This window comes from Mustela erminea, chromosome 14, assembly GCF_009829155.1.
Source record: "Mustela erminea isolate mMusErm1 chromosome 14, mMusErm1.Pri, whole genome shotgun sequence".
Classification (NCBI taxonomy): Eukaryota; Metazoa; Chordata; class Mammalia; order Carnivora; family Mustelidae; genus Mustela; species Mustela erminea.
In genome coordinates this window covers 64,263,069-64,281,249 of record NC_045627.1, presented here as the reverse complement: position 1 = coordinate 64,281,249, position 18,181 = coordinate 64,263,069, and the positions used below count along the sequence as shown (strand labels likewise).

The 18,181-nt window shown below is 39.8% G+C and overlaps 1 protein-coding gene across 1 annotated transcript in view; it reads left to right on the top strand.

Annotated features, from left to right (window-relative positions):
• The window catches only part of PKD2L1 (polycystin 2 like 1, transient receptor potential cation channel), a 155,858-nt gene that overhangs the window by 23,632 nt on the left and 114,045 nt on the right, over positions 1 to 18,181 (top strand). The window contains exon 5 of the mRNA XM_032313038.1: positions 8,717 to 8,813. The gene's annotated coding sequence lies outside the window, so the exon portion shown is untranslated. The remainder of the gene's footprint in view (positions 1 to 8,716; positions 8,814 to 18,181) is intronic.

The window sequence follows — 18,181 nt, the reverse complement described above, 5'->3', positions numbered from 1 at the left end:
AAGGGCCCCCAACTGACTTCCACATGGCCACATCTCCTGCTTTGGCATCTACACCTCCTTTCCTGAGGACTCCCCAGAGGCAATGGTCTGTCTTTCATCCTTGTTGCTCACTCTTCAGAACCCTTTCCAGCCAGATCTACACTGTCAAACTCAACTGACAAATAAAGAATTAGCAGATTAATTCATTATCAAATTATTCAGGCAGGATGATTGAGGGCTCTTGACCTAAATATTTTGAGTATCTTTGTCATCCACCCGGAATCTTCCAGACCAGGTCGTTATTTGGGATTCCTAACTCTGTGACATAAGCTTGGTGGGTTTTGACTCCCACTCAACTTTAGGTCTTCTGTTCTCTCTTCTTTTCCCCCTCAGCTTTATTGAGGTATGAATGACACATAAAAATTGTATAAATTTAAGGTGTACAATGTGATATTTTGACAAATGTATATATTATATTGTGAAATGATTGCCACAATCAAGTTAATTCACACATCTATCACCTTACATGGTGTGTGTGTGTGTGTGTGTGTGTGTGTGTGTGTGTGTGGTGAGAAAATATAAGATCCGCTCTCTTAGCAGATTTCAAGTGTTATATACAGTAATACAAGTATTATTAACTATAGTCACTGTGCTGCATTTGATCCCCAATACTTACTCATCTTACAACTAAAAGTTTATACCCTCCTAGATCTTTCTGTCTTTTATCATTCAGAAAGGAAGCAGCTGGGGGCACCTGGGTGGCTCACTCGGTGAAGGTTAAGTGGTTGACGCCTCAGATTCTTGGTTTGAGCTCAAGCCTCTGACTCCACTTAGGCTCAGGTTGTGATCTTGGATTCCTGGGATGGAGACCGGCATTTCTTGGCTCAGCAGGGAGTCTCCTTCCCCTCTTCCTCTGCCTACCTCCCCTTGTTCTCTCTCTCTCTCAAATAAACCTTTAAGAATAAGAAAGAAAGAAAGAAAGAGAGAAAGAGAGAAAGAAAGAAAGAAAGAGAAAAAGAGAAAGAAAGAAGCCAAGTCTTTAAGACCTAGTGTCAAGTCCTAGGAAGGTCAAGAGTAATGACTCCTGAATTTCAATCTTGACTTCTTCCCTGACAACAATAGGAACAAAGTTCTTTCTGTTTACTTGACTAGGGAATTAATTCCCAGGGGATAGAAAAAACTTCTAGGAGGTAGAACAGGCTTGGGCGATTTTTTTGTGAAAAAAGAGTAAATTTAAAACAAGTTTCTTGATGCACTCCACCACCACCTCAGAATTTCTTCCCACAAAGGGAAAATTTAATACCCTTATCTTTTGTAAAAAAAATTAATGCATTCTCATTGTAAAAACGTAAACGTGACAAAATGCATAAAGAGTACAAATTCTCCTTGACGACCCACTTCCTACTGTGCCCTCCAGAGTCTGATGCTTAGCCAACTGAGCCCCCCAGGCACCTAAGTGGTAAACTCGTTTAAATGATTATCAATGTCCTAACACTCTGCTCTATTTTTTAATCCCTATTTAAAACTTTGATAGTGTCGCATTTGCTTTGTTGTAGTTTTTCCTGAGAAAACCTAGAAATGTTCATTTGTCTCTGTATTTAATTGGCAAAAACTTAATGGTCTATGATGTCTCAAGCCCTGGGTAAGACCATGAATTAAAATGAATAGAGAAGTCTGTCACCACATTGACAGTCCGGAAGAAACAGATCAGTACACTCAGAAGTGGTAAGGGAAAGAAATGCATGAGACGCTATGAAAGCATAACGGCTGGGTACCTAAAGAAACAGGAGGGGGCGCCTGGCTGGCTCACTTGGTTAAGCATCCGATTCTTGATTTTGGCTAGGTCATGATCTCTGGGTTGTGGGATCAAGCCCTGAGTTGGGCTCCCTGCTCAACAGGAAGCCTGCTTCTTCCTCTCCCTCTCCCCCACTTCTATTTCCTCTCTGCCTGTGTCTCTCTCTGTCAAATACATAAATAAAATCTTAACAAAAAAAAACAAAAAACCAAGAAACAGGAGAGAGCAGACAGGCTTCTGAGCATATGTAAAGAGTGGGGGAGCATCCAAAAAATAAATAAGAGTTCATCGATAGTCACAAGGAGGAAGGGCGTTCCACACAGAAGGAATAACGAATCTGTGAAGCATTGGGGTACCTGTGGAGAACTGCGGGCAGCTCTCTGTGGCTGTAGTGTGGGTGATATGGAGATGGAGGTCCGGAGAATTAGGTAGAATGCAGTGGGGGTGGAGGGTGGGGAAGGACCTTGTGCTGAGGAGTTTGGATTTTATCCTGAAGGCAACTGGAAGCCACCAAAGGGTGATGAGCAGCTGTGTGACATAAAATTTGTATACCTGATGGATTATTTTTTGGCAATGATGGAAGATGGCCTAGATGAAACTAGAGGCAGAGACAATTTAGGGCCAGTGGCAGAAATCCAAGTGATGAGTCTAGAAGACCTGTACAAGTGAATACGGATCCATGTTAAGTGAATGAAAGAGGATGGAATTAGCTCTTTAGCACAACGGAGGCCACTGTGGTTGAATATATGCTTGACACTTCATGCTTACTAAGTTTTCGGTACTTATTATTAATATATTAATCTATTGTTTTCCAGAGTATTAAAAAAAATCTATTCTTAAATTTGATCTGCACACAGGAGCACCTGGCTGGCTTCATTGAGTAAGTGTCTGACTCTTGATTTTGGCTCAGGTCATGACCTCAGGGTTATGAGACAGAACCCCAAGTTGGACTCGGTGCTGGCTGTGGAGCCTGCTTAAGATTCCCTCTCTCCCTCTGCTCCCCCTACCTGCCATCTCTTTTTCTCTCTCTCCCTCTCTAACACACACACACACACACACACACACACACACACACACACACTGATCTGAGGGCAATGTTTAGGCAACAGTATCCTTTTTAGATTGAACCAGACATCCAAAAAACAAGCAAACAAACACCTCTTTATAAACAAAATAAAAAGACTAATAGAAATAGAAATATTTTCAACTTCTATGTTGCTCTTATACAAACTATTAGGATTGAAAAAAAAACAGCCCTATTTATATGGGTAAGCTCTTCAAAAATTAAGAAATAAAAAATCTAAAATGCAGATGAAAAAATTTAGCTTTGTTGGTTTTGAGAAAAGACAGATTAAAACAATGAGATACCACCTTCATTTATGAAACTGGCAAAGGTTTTTTTTTTTTTTTTAATGGGACCTGGGGCACCTGGGTGGTTTAGTCAGTTGAGTGTCTGCTCTTGGTTTCGGCTCAGGTCATGATCTCACAGTTGTGGGGTCGAGCCCCACGGTGGGCTCTGTGCTCAGCATGGAGTCTACTTCAGATTTTCTCTCCCTCTCCTTCCCACTCACTCTCTCTCTCAAATAAATATAATAAATAAAATCTCTAAAAAAAAAAAAGACCCAATATTGACAAGAGTATTGTGTTTTGTCAAATGGTTGCTTTACACACTGAGGAGTGTGAATTAATCCAATGCTTTGCAGTGCAATTTGATAATATGAATTTAAAATTTCTTTTTTTTTTTAAAGATTTTATTTATTTATTTGACAGACAGAGACTACAAGTAGGCAGAGAGGCAAGCAGAGAGAGAGGAAGAAGCAGGCTCTCCGAGGAGCAGAGAGCCCGATGTGGGGCTCGATCCCAGGACCCTGAGATCATGACCTGAGCCGAAGGCAGAGGCTTTAACCCACTGAGCCACCCAGGCGCCCCTGAATTTAAAATTTCAATCAAAATAATTAACAATAAATAAATAAAATTTCAATTACATTAATACATTTGATCCAATAATTCCACCTTTACAACTTTTGTCCTACGAAAGCCATCAGACGATGTTTTTCGGGACATGTATGTAAGAGTATTCATTGAATTAGTATAAATAACATCTTCCGTAGAACATTTTTTGAGCGTCCACCCAGCTCATAATGACTGCTTTTATGGGCTACTCTACCTCCAGTTGGGGACCTTCAGGAGCGACTTTGTGCCACAGAGCCGCCTCTACCATCCGCAACACAAATGGTTATAAGCTGGTATCACCCAGCTAAGCCGGTCAAGTTTCCTTCCCTGAGAATTTGGATGACAGGGGAAATGACGGAGGAGAAATGGTGTCTCTGCCAAGCTGAGCTTCTCAGGGTCTTTGAGATATATTCATTCAATGCATTTTTTTTTTCAAAAGAAGAAGAATGCTGATGGTAGAGATAGAAGTATAAAATAGCAAAATGCATCCTGAAACAGATGACTGAGTGAGTCCAGAAGACCTGTACGAGTGAGTGGAAAGAGCCAAGGCTGAGCGTAAGCTTTTGTACAACCAAAAAGTATAGCAGCAACCGGTTTAAGTTGATACCTGCCTGAGACAGTTTAATGCTGAATAATGTGACTTGTGGCAGTGATCCTCTTTCACAGTAAATGACCTCTACTTAGAATTCCTAGTCTTTATATAGAAATAGGCAGAAAGCAATCAGTAACCCAGGGATCCTGGTTAATCCACTCCTTTTTACTTTACTGTGCCATTTCCACTCAATGCCAAGATTGGAAGACATATGCCAAGACTGAGAAAGAAAAATTGATAGGGAAAACTAATTTCTTTTTTTTAAGTATCCCTTTGCTGTTCACATATTTTATTCCTAAACAATACTGTTTGGCTTGGTTTTTTGAACGATATTAGTGAAATTGTACCATACGTATGCTTCTGCAGTTTGCTTTTTTTCATTTAACATTACATTCCTGAGATTATCCTTGCTGTTATGTGTAGCTGTAATGAATTTATTTTCAGTGGCATATGGAGTATTCAATTGTATGGATTTATCCATTTTATTGTTGGTAGTATTAGGGTTGTGTCAGACCTTTTGCGAGTATTTAACAGTGGTGCTGTGAATATTCTTATACATGTTTTTGAGAACACGTATCCCAACAGTTTCTTTAGTGTAACGTATCCCAACAGTTTCTTTAGCATAAGTATCCCAACAGTTTCTTTAGTGTAACGTATCCCAACAGTTTCTTTAGTGTATATTCCTTAAGTGGAATTTGTGATCATAGGGTTAGCACATCTGTTTTACAAGATAATGTTAAATTGTGTTCCAAAGCAGTTGCTACAATTTACACTGCAACCAGCATTTCGCACCCCTTCAGGCACTTTATGTTGGGTACATTTAAGTCTTTCACCTACTTTTTCTATTAGATTATTTGTCTTTCCTATATTAATGATGTATATAAATTCTTTATATACCCTGGACATTCAGCTTTTGTCAACTGTATGCATAGCAAATGTCTGCTCCACATTTGTGGTATGTTTTCTCACTTTCTTGATAGTGTCTTTTGATTAATAGAACTTAATTTTATTTTTTTTTACAATTTTTAAAAAAGATTTTATTTATTTATTTGACAGAGAGGTAGACAGTGAGCACAAGTAGGCAGAACGGCAGGCAGAGGGAGAAGGAGAAGCAGGCTCTCCGCTGAGCAGGGAGCCCGATGCGGGGCTCGAACCCAGGACTCTGGGATCATTACCTGAGCCGAAGGCAGAGGGCAGCCGCTTCACTGACTGAACCACACAGGCGCCCCTAAAACTTAATTTTAATGTTATGATTAACAACATGTAATAATTTAGTATTATTACTGGTAGTAATTTATTCATATTACTATTATCATTTCACGTATTGTTCATCCCTCTGTATCTTTAAGAAATCCATCCTTACTCCTGTGTTGTAAAGGTAGTCTCTTGTGTCGAACTTAACAAATAAGTAATTATACGTGAAGTTCATAGAACAGTACTTGGCACATGAAAGCAGATTAGCTATTTTTAAAAAGATTTATTTATTTATTTACTTACTTATTTAAAGAGAGAGAGGACAAGTGGGAGGTGCAGAGGGAGAGTGAGAGAGAGAATCTCACGCCGACTCTGCGCACCAAGCACATAGCCTGATGTGGGGCTTGATCACACGACCGTGAGGTTATGACCTAAGCTGAAACCGAGAGTCTGACGCTCAAACAACTGCACCAGCCAAGCACCCTAAAAGGAAAGTAGCCATTATTGATATTATCATGTCTCATCAATTCACAGATGCATATTTTTTCACATTTACCATCTGTGGTAGGTTGAACAGTGTCCTCCAAAGACATTCACATCCGAAACCCTGAATCTGAGACATTTCCCTTAACATTACTAACATTACTTTGCCAGCGTGATTGAATGAAGGATTCTGAGATGGAGAGATTATCCTGGATTATGTGGGAGGGCCCTCAAATGTAATTGCCAGTGTCCTTATAAGGAAGAGGCAGAGGGAAGTTTGATTGCAGTGACAGAAGGGAGACGGTGTGATAGGACGTGGCAGTACAGAGAGATTTGAAGGTGTTTCGCAGGTGGGCTTTTAGAGAGGGAGAAAGAGGCTATGAGCTAAGGAATGCAGCTGTAGAAAATGGAAGAGGCAAGGAAATAGGCTCTCACCTAGAGCCTCTGGAGGGAATATGGCCTGGCCCACACTTGCTTTTGGCCTGCTGAAACTGATTGCAGACTTTTAGCTTCCAGCTGTGTTTGAAGTCCCACGGCTGTGGTCGTTTGTGATGGGAGCCACAGGGAACTAACACAGCAGCTCTTAAAATTGATGGGTCTTCCATGCTCACCAGCCAGGCAACAAGTCACAATTTAATTGTTCTTACCTGCCCTTCCAGAGACCTGGTTGTGACTCCTGATCTCATACTGGACAACAGCAATTCATTGAGCTCTCAAAGAACAGACTTTTAAAAAAATTTTTTTTATTTAATTTTAATTTTTTTAAAAGATTTTATTTATGTATTTGACAGACAGAGATCACAAGTAGGCGGAGAGGCAGGAAGAGAGAGAGAGAGGAGGAAGCAGGCTCCCTGCTGAGCAGAGAGCCCGATGCGGGGCTCCATCCCAGGATCCTGGGATCATGACCTGAGCTGAAAGCAGAGGCTTTAAGCTTTAACCCGCTGAGCCACCCAGGTGCCGAGACATTTTTTTTTTAGAGAGGGAGAGAAAGAGGGAGAGGGGGGAGTCGCAGAGGGAAAGGGAGAGAAAATTTTCAGCAGGCTCCATGCCCAGAGGGCTGCCCAACACATGACGAACTCTCCACAGCTAATCACAGAGACAAGTCCACATTGAAAACAGACCTTATTAAATAAATATCCAATCTCATAGCAAAATACTCAATTGAAAAAAAAAGAAGCAGAAGCAGAAGCAGCAGCAGCAGTCATCACCAGGGTTCCTGATGGTAGAGGGTGCTGCTGTGTGGAAAACACAGCTGTCAAGAACGGAATCAAAAACTATTTTTAAAACTCAGGCTCTGAATATGAAAACATTTTAGGAACATTTTGACTAGTTTATTTCCCTCAAATTTTCTTTCTTATGCATGCATTTAAAATCTTAAAAAATTAAAAAATAAGTTCATAATCGTGTAACTTAAAGAATTCTAAGTAGTGAGAAAACATTGTCCTACAATTTTAATAGCAATGTTTTTCCTTTCTTAATATAAGGGTGCATTGTAGAATTGTTGGCATCTGAGATTCGAACACATTTATTATTATTATTAACGTATGCCTTTGTGTCTTGTTTAAGAAATCCTTTCCTACCCATCAGTTGTACAGACAGTCTTTGATGTTGTGTTCTAAAAATGTTATAGTTTACTCTTCACATTAGCTTCCAGGATCGCTTAGGATGGATTTTTGTGTATGGGGTAAGGTAGTTATTTAGTTATTTTTCATCTGTAACCAAGTACCATTTATCAAAAAAGCTATCATCTTTTTCATGGTTCTTTACTATCAGCTCTATCATAAGCCAAGGTTCCATTTATGCACGGGCCATTTTATTTCATTAGTTACATTGTCTCTAAATCAGTAAGATCCTTTTTAATTACTAGGAATTTATAATAATTCCTTATATTTTGTATAGCAAGTCCCTCCATCTAGTTCTTTAGAATCGCCTTGTCAGTTCTTCCCTCCTCCCAAAACACTTTCAGGATTTTGATTGGAATTTGTCAGATCTGCACATCAATTTGGGGAGAACTGACATTTTCTCAACACTGAGTCTTCCAGTCCACAACTATGATAAAGCCCTCCATTTAGTTAGGTCTTCTATAATGTTTTTCAGTGAAGTTCCGTAATATTTTCCATCAAGGTCATAGAAGTATTTTGTTAGGTTTACCCCTAAGTACTTCATATTTTTTATGCCACTGTAACTGAAATCATTTTTTAAAGTTTCATTTTCTAACTGATTGTTGCTGATACATAAAAATTCAGCTGATTTTTATGCATTGGCTTTGTATCCCGAACCATTATTCACCTTAATTCCCGTGTTTTGATGGATATATATATATATATATATATATATATATATATATAAATAATTTTTTGCCTTTTTCTATGTCGACACATCTATAGGATCTGAAAATAGTGACTCTTTTTAACTTTTGTTTCTTTTTCTTCTTTTTCTGTGTCAGCTAAGTCCTCTAGTCCAATGCTGAATAGAAGTGTGGTAGTGGCAACCTTTGTATTCTTCATGAAACTGAAGGGGATAATTTGAATGTTTCACCATAAACTAAGATACTCAGCTTGGCGTTGTGATAACCCGTCCCCAAGATTGCCCCCAAACAATCTTTGTCTAACCCTGAACAGGGCTGACCTGTGTCATAGGATCCAGAGGAAATGGCGGTTTGACCTCTGAGACTAGGTGATAATAGATGCTGCGTTTTCCCTTTGCTCTTTTTCTGGAAGCCAGAAGCTGTGTTGGAAGCATCCTGATGCAGCCTTCCGTGGGGTCAATGTAGCAGAGAAGCCTTCAACCAGCAACCACCATCAATTCTCCAGCTCTGTGAGTAAGCCACCCCGGAAGTGGTTCCTCCAACCCCTGTCCTGCCTTCAGACACCTGCATACTAACCAGTATTCTTGGGGTTTCCTCAGAAACTCTGAGCTAGAGCCAAACCTCTCCTAATTTCTGACCCACAGAAAGTGTGTGAGAACACAAATGTTTGTTACTGTGTGAAGCCATTAAGGTTTGGGGTAATCTGTCACTCAGTGATGGATCCCCGATATGGGGAATTTTTTTAGAGGCTTTATCAGAGAAGGTTCCCACTTATTCCTAGTTTTATAAGAGATTTTTAAGAGTTATGAAGGATGTTGAATTTTATCCTATACATTCTCTCCATCTAGTGAATAAACATGTTCTCTTTCTTTATCATAAAAAAAAATACATGAATTATATTGGTTGATTTCCTTTTTCTTTCCTGTTTTGTTAAGTTTTCATTTAAATTCCAGTTAACACTTGTAGGATTAATGTCAGGGGTATGATATAGTGATTCAACACTTGCATACAACACCTAGAGCTCATCACAACAAGTGTGCTCCTTAATTCTATCACCTGTTTTGCCCATCTCCCCCACCACCCACCCCTTTTTTCACCACCTCTGATCACCACCAGTTTGTTTTTTGTAGTGGAGAGTCTGTTTCTTGGTTGCCTCTGTCTTTTTTGCCTCCTGTATTCCTCTTCTTTTTTCTTAAATGCCACATGAGTGAAAATACGTAGTATTTGTATTTCTCTGACTGACTTATATCACTTAGCATAACACTCTCTAGCTCCAGCCACATTGCAAATGGCAAGATTTCCTTCTTTTTGATGGCTGAGTAATATTCCATTATATTTATGTACCATCTCTTCTTTATCCATTCATTCATTAGTCGATGGACACTTGGGCTGCTTCCATAATTTGACTATTGTAAATAATGCTGCTCTAAACATGTGCCCCTTTGAATTAGGATTTTTGTGTCCTTTCAGGTAAATACCTACTAGTGTAATTGCTGAGTCTCAGGGTAGTTTTATTTTTAACTTTTCGAGGAATTTCCATACTGTTTTCCGGAGTGACTGCCCAAGTTTGCACTCTTATCAGCAGTGCAAGATGGTTCCCCTTTCTCCACATCCTCACCAATACCTGTTATTTCTTGTGTTTTTGCTTTTAACCATTCTGACAACTGTGAGGTGGTATCTCATTGTAGTTTTACACTTGATCTTAGCCAAAAGGCCAAGAAGTGATTTTCATTGTAGTTTTGATTTGCATTCCCCTGATGATAAATGATGTTGAGCATCTTTTCATGTGTCTGTTGGAAAAATGTCTATTCATATCTTCTGCCCATTTTTAAATGAATTATTTGGCTTTTTTGGGTGTTGAGTTTTGTAAGTTCTTTATATATTTTGGATACTGATCCTTTATCAGATATGTCTTTGGCAGATATCATCTCCCATTCCATAGGTTTGCGGATTGTTTCCTTCGCGTACCAAAGCTTTTCATTTTGATGTGGTCCCAGTAGTTTATTTTTTTATTTTGTTTCCCTTGCCTCAGGAGACATACCTAGAAAGAAGTTGTATACTACCCAAAGCAATCTACACATTTAATGCACCTATTAAAACACCACCAAAATTTTTCACAGAGCTAGAACAAACAATCCTAAAATTTATATGGAACAACAAAAAAAACCAAATAGCCAAAGCAACCTTGAAAAAGAACAAAGCTGGGGGCACCACAATTCCCGACTTCAAGCCTATTACAAAGCTGTAGTCATCAAAACAGTATGATACCGGCACAAAAATAGACACAGAGATCAATGGAACAGAACTGAAAACCCAGGGCGCCTGGGTGGCTCAGATGGCTAAGCTCAGGTCATGATCCCAGGGTCCTTGGATCAAGTCCCACATTGGGTTCCCTGCTCAGCAGAGGGGCGGGGGGGGGCTGTTTCTCCCTCTTCCTCTGCTCCTCTCCCTGCTTGTGCTCTCTCACTCTCTCTGTCAAATAAATAAATAAAATCATAAAAAAAAAAGAACTGAAAACCTAGAAATGAACCCACAATTATATGGTCAATTAATCTTTGACAAAGCAGGAAAGAATATCCAATGGGAAAAAGAATGTCCAATGGGAAAAACAAATGGTGTTGGGAGAACTGGATAGCAACAGGCAGAAGAATGAAACTGGAGCACTTTCTTACACCATACCCAAAAATCAATTTAAAATGGATGAAAGACCTAACTATAAGGTCGAAAGCATAAAAAGCCTAGAAGAGAACACAGGCAATAACTTCTTTGACATCAGTCCTGTCCTTCTCTCCTTCCTTCCTTCCTTCCTTTCTTCCTTGTTATCTTTCTGTCTTTCTTTCTTTCATTAATTTGATGAAGTCTTCTTGGGGTATGCATTTGGAAAGATATCCGAAACTTGTTCTGTGGGGGAGAGGCCCTTATTATCTTGTTTAATAAGTAGTCGTTTATTAAAGAGATTTTTAAAATAAATAAATATATATATATATTGTTTTGTTTTTAAAGATTTTTTAAATTTATTTGACCGAGAGAGAGAGATCACAAGTAGGCAGAGAGGCAGGGGGAAGCAGGCTCCCTGCTGAGCAGAAAGCCCAATGCCACCCCTTTTAAAAATTTCAGACTTGCACCTTGTGTGGGTGGCTGAAGCACAGGTGGGCCAGCCATGTTGAGGAAGCTTTCCTAGGATCTGTACACTCTAGCTATTTTGCAACTTCTCATTTGTACCTGCAGATTCTTGAGAAGGTCCAAGCATCCAAGCGTCCTTATGAATTCACATGCAAAACCTGTAGAAAAAGAGATCAGGAAAGAAGTGAGATGATGTACAGACTGCTCTTTTTAAGTTGAGGTTTCTGTACCTAGCACGTTTGAGCAGCAGTAGTTATATTCGATGCTGGACTCACAAATGAAGCTTGAAACAGAGAACTCTGACAAGGACAGAAAAGAACAGTGTTAGAAGGTGTGAGAAGTAGCACTAGTGTTAAGAGGGCCAATAACAAATTTATTACTGACTATAAAAAGGCAATTTAATGATTCTGTTGAGGACCAAATGAGAAGAGACAGCAATTGCCTTAGGAAGGATTTAGGTTGGATATTAAGAGGACCTTTCTGACAATGAAAAGTTATTGGATGCTGGAATTCATTTTTCAGAAAATGGTGGAATCTTCTCTGGAGGTATTTAAGAAGAGAACAGGCTACACCACTTTCAGATTGCTTGAAGGTAGTTCATTCATTCATTCAATACGTATTTACTGAGCACCTGTGTTGTGCTAGAAATTGCCTAGGGACCGGAATGCAGCTGTGAAGAAAACAAAGACCAACTCATGTCATGGAACTTACAGAAGTGGGAGAGGAGATAGATACTGAACAAATGACAAAATAATTCCAGATGATAGGTGCTATGAAACAAGGTAATTAATAGGAAATGACCACAGGTCTTTTATTTATTGAGATTTATTTATTTATTTATTAAGATTTATTTATTTATTTATTTATTTATTTATTTATTTATTTGAGAGTGAGAGAGAGAGAGAACGCACATGTGTGTATATGCACATGATAGATGGGGGAAGGGCAGAGGGAGAGAGAGAATCTCAAGGAGTCTCCCTACTGAGCACAGAGCCCTACTTGGGACTTGGTTCCAGGACCCTGAGATCATGACCTGAGCCAAAACCAAGAGTTGGATGCTTAACCAACAGAGCCACCCGGCACCCCAAACTTCTTTTTAGGTTGTGTGATCATAGAAGACATTTCAGAAGAGGCAATTTTTGAGGTGAAACCTGAAAGATAAGAAGGAGCCACCCGGCATACATTCAGGGAAGAGCATTCCAATGAAGGAGTAAATATAAAGGGCCAAAAGCAGGAACAAGCTGGGCAGGTGTGCAGAGCACAAGGAATACCTGCATGGTTGGTGTATAGCAAGCGAAGGGGGGAGATTGGTGTAAGGTAAGTTCAAAGAGGTAGCACAAACTAGATCAGAAAGAGCTTTCTGAGTGTTTGGATTTCATTGAAAGGACAACCGGAAGCTAGGGGAGTATCATGTATGGCTTATACTATGGGAAAATGTATTCTGGCCCTTGTATGAAGGATGGATTAGAAGGGTGTAGAATAGAAGCAGGGAGAACAATTTAGGAGGCTCCTGTGGTAGTCCGGATGAGAGATGGTGGGGCTTGGCCAGGGGTGATAGCAGTGGACACACCTGCAGAGTTTTTCTCAGGACTTTGGTTCCATGATTGTCCAGAGGAGTTATATTTCTATTATTTCCAACAGAAAAATAATACAAGGAACATGAACATTCAAGGAGCATGAACAATTTACTTTTATTGCCTGAGATTTCACAAAGGTGTGTACTCTCACATCGTTCGGGGATAGGAAAGGCATTCTTGAAGTGAGAGTACTAATGAAATCAGTGTCACAGTAGTGTTACGGCATGGTCTTTTTGGAGAGGCATTCTTTCCTTTGGATATCGAAAATGGCTCTTCTTGCTCATCTCCTGAAATCATGCCATGCTTATTAGAGATGAGGCTAAAAAGATAAGGTATAGAATCTTAAGCATAACCTGGTTTGATAAGCAAAGGACACCATCTTTTATTTTGTAGGGGGAGTCACTGAAGTTTTTTCTGAACAAAGGAGTAACATGATTAAAAACTTTTTTAAAATGTTAATTTGCTTTTAAAAATGTCTCTGGTGAGAGATCCTAGAAATAAGAGAATCACTTATAAAACTCTTGCCATTATTACCTTGGAAAGGAAGGGACTGATGAGATGAGAAACATCTTGGAGGCCGGCTCAATCAACAGAACTTACATATGGAACTGATTGGAGTCAGTAAGTAAAATAGAAGTTGTCAGAGGTTATTGGTTATTGCTGAGATTTTGAATCTGAATGGTAAGGATGCTGTTAAGAGAAAGAGTACAAAAAAGGAGGTAGTCTGGGGCAAGAGGAAAGAGAATAGATCTATTTCACAACAATGTGAATATACTTAACACTGAATCTGAACTGGATCCTCAAAAATAGTTAAGATGAGGGCTCCTGGGTGGTTCAGTTGGTTGAGCATCTGCCTTTGGCTCAGGTCATGATCCCGGGTAGTCCTGGAGAGACCAGCCCCACGCTGGGCTTTCTGCTCCCTTTGCCCCCCATGCATACTCACTCTCTCTATCTCAAATAACTAAATAAAATATTTTTTAAAAAGTTAAGATGGTAAATACTGTATTAGGTGTTTTTTCCCCGCACCAAAAAAAAAAAAAAAGGATATAGTTAAAAATTAAGGCAAACTATGTTGTGTCGACAACAGCAACCTGCTCTAAAAGACATTCTGTAAAAGGCAAAACTACGGAGACTAATATCAACGATTGCCAGGGAATGGTGGGGAGGGATGAACAGGTGGAGCACAGAGGATCTGGGGGACGGTGAAATTATTCTGCATGATACTGTGGTAATAGATATGTGTCATTATACATTTGTGCAAATCTATAGAATGTTCCACCCCCAGAGTAAATCTGAATGTGTCAGTGTAGGTTCTTGATTATAACAATCTCTGGCCAGAGACGTTGATAGTGGGAGGGGCTATAGATGTGTGGGGACAGAAGTTGATGGAAAATCTCTGTACTTTGCTGGTAATTTTCTGTGAACCTAAAATGGCCCTGGAAAAATGAAGTATTTAAAAAAAAAAAAAAGTAAAAAAGCTAGAGGACAGCCTATTCTGGTATTAGAAGTAGGCATGGCCAGAGGTAGACTTCCCACACTTTATTAGGGCCCCTTGAACTGCCATGTTGTTGTAAAATCTACAAAAATAAGGCATTTTTTGGTATTCTTTTTCTTAAAGAGGGCTCCCCATATTGCATGGGATCATGACCTGAGCCATGTTGCATAAGGACCCATAAAATCTGGATCAGTCCAAGATGTAAGGGATCCTGACCCATTTCACTCTCTTCACCTGAATGTTCATTTTTGTAACTAGCTAGAGGATACTTTCCTAGAAAAGGGGGTTTGAATTCTAATTAGCAAAACAACTTCAATAGCACTGAACGAACTTTTAATCTATTTTAGTTTAAGCTAAATTAAAAAGTTAAACATTTCTAAACATTTATGTTCCCAATATAGCTGGAATCTCTCCCAATGGTAAGAGTATCAATATCCCATTATCCATACACTGGATGTTCTTATTTTATATTTGGTATTTGTCACTTTCTCTTGTATTTTTTTTTTTAATGAACTCATGAGCCTGAGATCAAAACCTGAGCTGAGATCAAGAGTCAGACACTTAACTGACTGAGCCACCCAAGTGCCCCAATTTCTTTTTGGTTTTTAAATTTCCCTCCTTTTCACCTTTTATTTATCTTAAGGCACCATCTTTGGTATCTTTTTGCTGTGATGTTCCTCATCATTTAATCTTTATTTCTGAATTTTCTCTTTTTTTTCTAATTCTTCCGTGAGTTTTTTAACTTTATTTCTGAATTTTTCTATTTCAGTTTCTACTATTCTTTTATGTCTTGTATTATTTGTAAATGGCTTTCTGTTTGTTTTGAAGCAGAGTAAAGTAGTGGTAGTCTTTCTGGTGTGCTTAGATTATCTGTAGAAATGTTATTCTGCTTCTTATTTTCCTTTTCAGGATAATGACTTATTTTATCGATTTAACCTTGATACTTTTCTGTTTGTTTTTTTTTAAAGATTTTATTTATTTATTTGATGGACAAAGATCACAAGTAGGCAGATAGGCAGGCAGAGAGAGAGAGGAGGAAGCAGGCTCCCCGCTGAGCAGAGAGCCCAATGCGGGGCTCGATCCCAGGACCCTGGGATCATGACCTGAGCCGAAGGCAGAGGCTTTAACCCACTAAGCCACCCACGTGCCCCTCTGTTGTTTATTTTTTTAAAGGTTGATTTGTTTATTTTCAAATAGAGTATATGCATGCGGGCATGTGAGCTGGGGAAGGGCAGGGACAGAGGAAGAGAGAATCTTGAGCACACCCCCCACTTTGCGTGGAGCCTGATGGGGTCTCGATCTCACAAACCTGGGACCTGAGACCGGGACATGAGCTGAAATCAAGATCAGCGATTTAATGAACTGAGCGACCCAGGTGCTCCTCTGTTGTTTATTTTTATGTGCTATTGGTTTTCCTAAAATTTTAGGAGATACAAGTATAGTTTTGAAGGATGGTAGCTTGCTGACTGAAGCTTCCCGACATTGTTCCCTCCCCCACTTGATCTGGATCTTCTCTTTCCTTGACTCTGCTATCCCAGCTCTGCTGAATTTTGATTCTCTCAGTGTGTGGCCATATCCCGGAATGGAGCCCTGGGCTGGTCAGTGTCAAGAGTTGCTAAGGGGTTAGATTGCTCTAAGATGCAGATTTGAACCAGGGGCCCCATGCCCTCAGCCACTAATAGGATTAGGCCAAACTCTCAGTTTAATCTCATGTTCTCAAGTTGACTCGCCTTCCTTTCCTTGACTGTTTTGGGTTTTTCAGTTTGGGGGGGTCTTGTCAGAGGTCTTGTTGCTTTCTGGCACAGATGCTGAAATTATGCAAACGTGTGGCTGTTGCTGATTCGATCTCCCCTGCTTGACATTCGTGGAGATACCCTGTCACCCAGCTTTGCAAAATGTGGTCCACAGATTTTTGGTTTGCTTTCTGTTGCTCTCTCACTTTCTATGTGGGGATTTAGAGAGATTAAAAAACTGTGGTGTCATCACTGCCATTTATCTACTATCTGTATTTGATTTTTTTAAAAAGATTTTATTTATTTATTTGACAGACAGAGATCACAAGCAGGCAGAGAGGCAGGCAGAGAGAGAGGAGGAAGCAGCCTCCCTGCTGAGCAGAGAGCCCGATGCGGGACTCGATCCCAGGACCCTGAGATCATGACCTGAGCCGAAGGCAGAGGCTTTAACCCACTGAGCCACCCAGGCACCCCTGTATTTGATTTTTTAAAAAAGATTTTATTTATTTATTTGTCAGAGAAAGAGAGCAAGAGTGTGAACACAAGCAGGGGAAGCAGCAGGCAGAGGGGGAAGCGGGGTTTCCTGCTCAGCAAGGAGCCAGATGCGGGACTGTATTTGATTTTTGAGATATATAAACTGAGACTTTCTAATTGTTTTTTAAAAAATTTAGAGATACACAAAATAAAAAGGGAATGCTCTCCTCTCTGCAGGCCCATTCTCTGGAGGTATTTACTGTTAAGAGGAAGATATTCTTCTAAACATTTTTCTGTCCCTTCACCACACACACACACACACACACATGCACACGCACACACACACGTATGTATATATGTGTTTTTTCCTATTGCTCACAGTCTACATTTTTATTGCAATTTGGATTTCCCCTTAATGATATGTTGGGGATATCTTTAAGGACTAATATAGTCTGATAGTTTTGCTATTGATCACCATTACCAGGTGGATAGTTCCCTCAAGAAGGATACAAACTGCTTTGGGTTGCTTTGAAAATAAACATTTAAAGAGTGTTAAGATCTATCACAAAATAATTGGTAGTATTGGTCTGTAGTCTGGGAAAGCTTTGGCACTCGGGGCCGCGGCGCAAGGCCTCCATGACCTCTCACTGCTTTTCTCGAAGAAAATTCTGTTTGGTGGCATATTCCAGGCTGGAGTAATCCTCCCAGGTGGACTTTCCTGATGCTATTTTTCCTTTTCTCCCACGGGGTATGAGATTTAGTGGGCCAAAGAAGGAGACTATTGAGTCCCCTTGTGCAATTATATGGCCTGGTGACCAGGGTATTCAGAAGGTGAGGCTCTGGGCCCACCTCTACCACTACTCAAGTAGCATTGAGCAAGTCCTTTTACCTTTCTGGGCTGAAAGACAAATTTTATTTGTCTAGAAAATTATTTCAGTTTGTCCATTATCACCTAATTTCTAAAAGGAAAGAAAGACATATACTTTCCAGTTCTATTTGATAAGCATCACACCTTTTTTGCCTTACATTCTGCCCCTTCAACCATGTGCATGATCTGCTTGACCCCTGGGAACTTTTCAGCTTGCTACCCGGGACTCCACAATTCTTTCTCCTCCCCTCTCCCAGTCTATTACTGAAATAGACTTGATATATAACATTGTATATGCATAAGATGTACCACATGCTGATTTGATACATATATATATATATATATATAGAAATGATCACCACGCTAAGTTTTGTTCATATCCATCACCTGGGACTACATAGTTCTTAAAAAGCCCTGGGTCTCAAAGTGTGAGCTGGGGGTTCAAGTGGAGAACCCTGTGCCCCCCACCAGGTTCATTTAATCAGAATCCTGCTGAGCGGCCTCAGAAACCACACTTTTTATATGTGATCCTGATTATTCTATTGCTCACCAGAGTCTGAAAACTCATGCTCAGGTAAATTCCAACTATATCATTCTAACATTACAG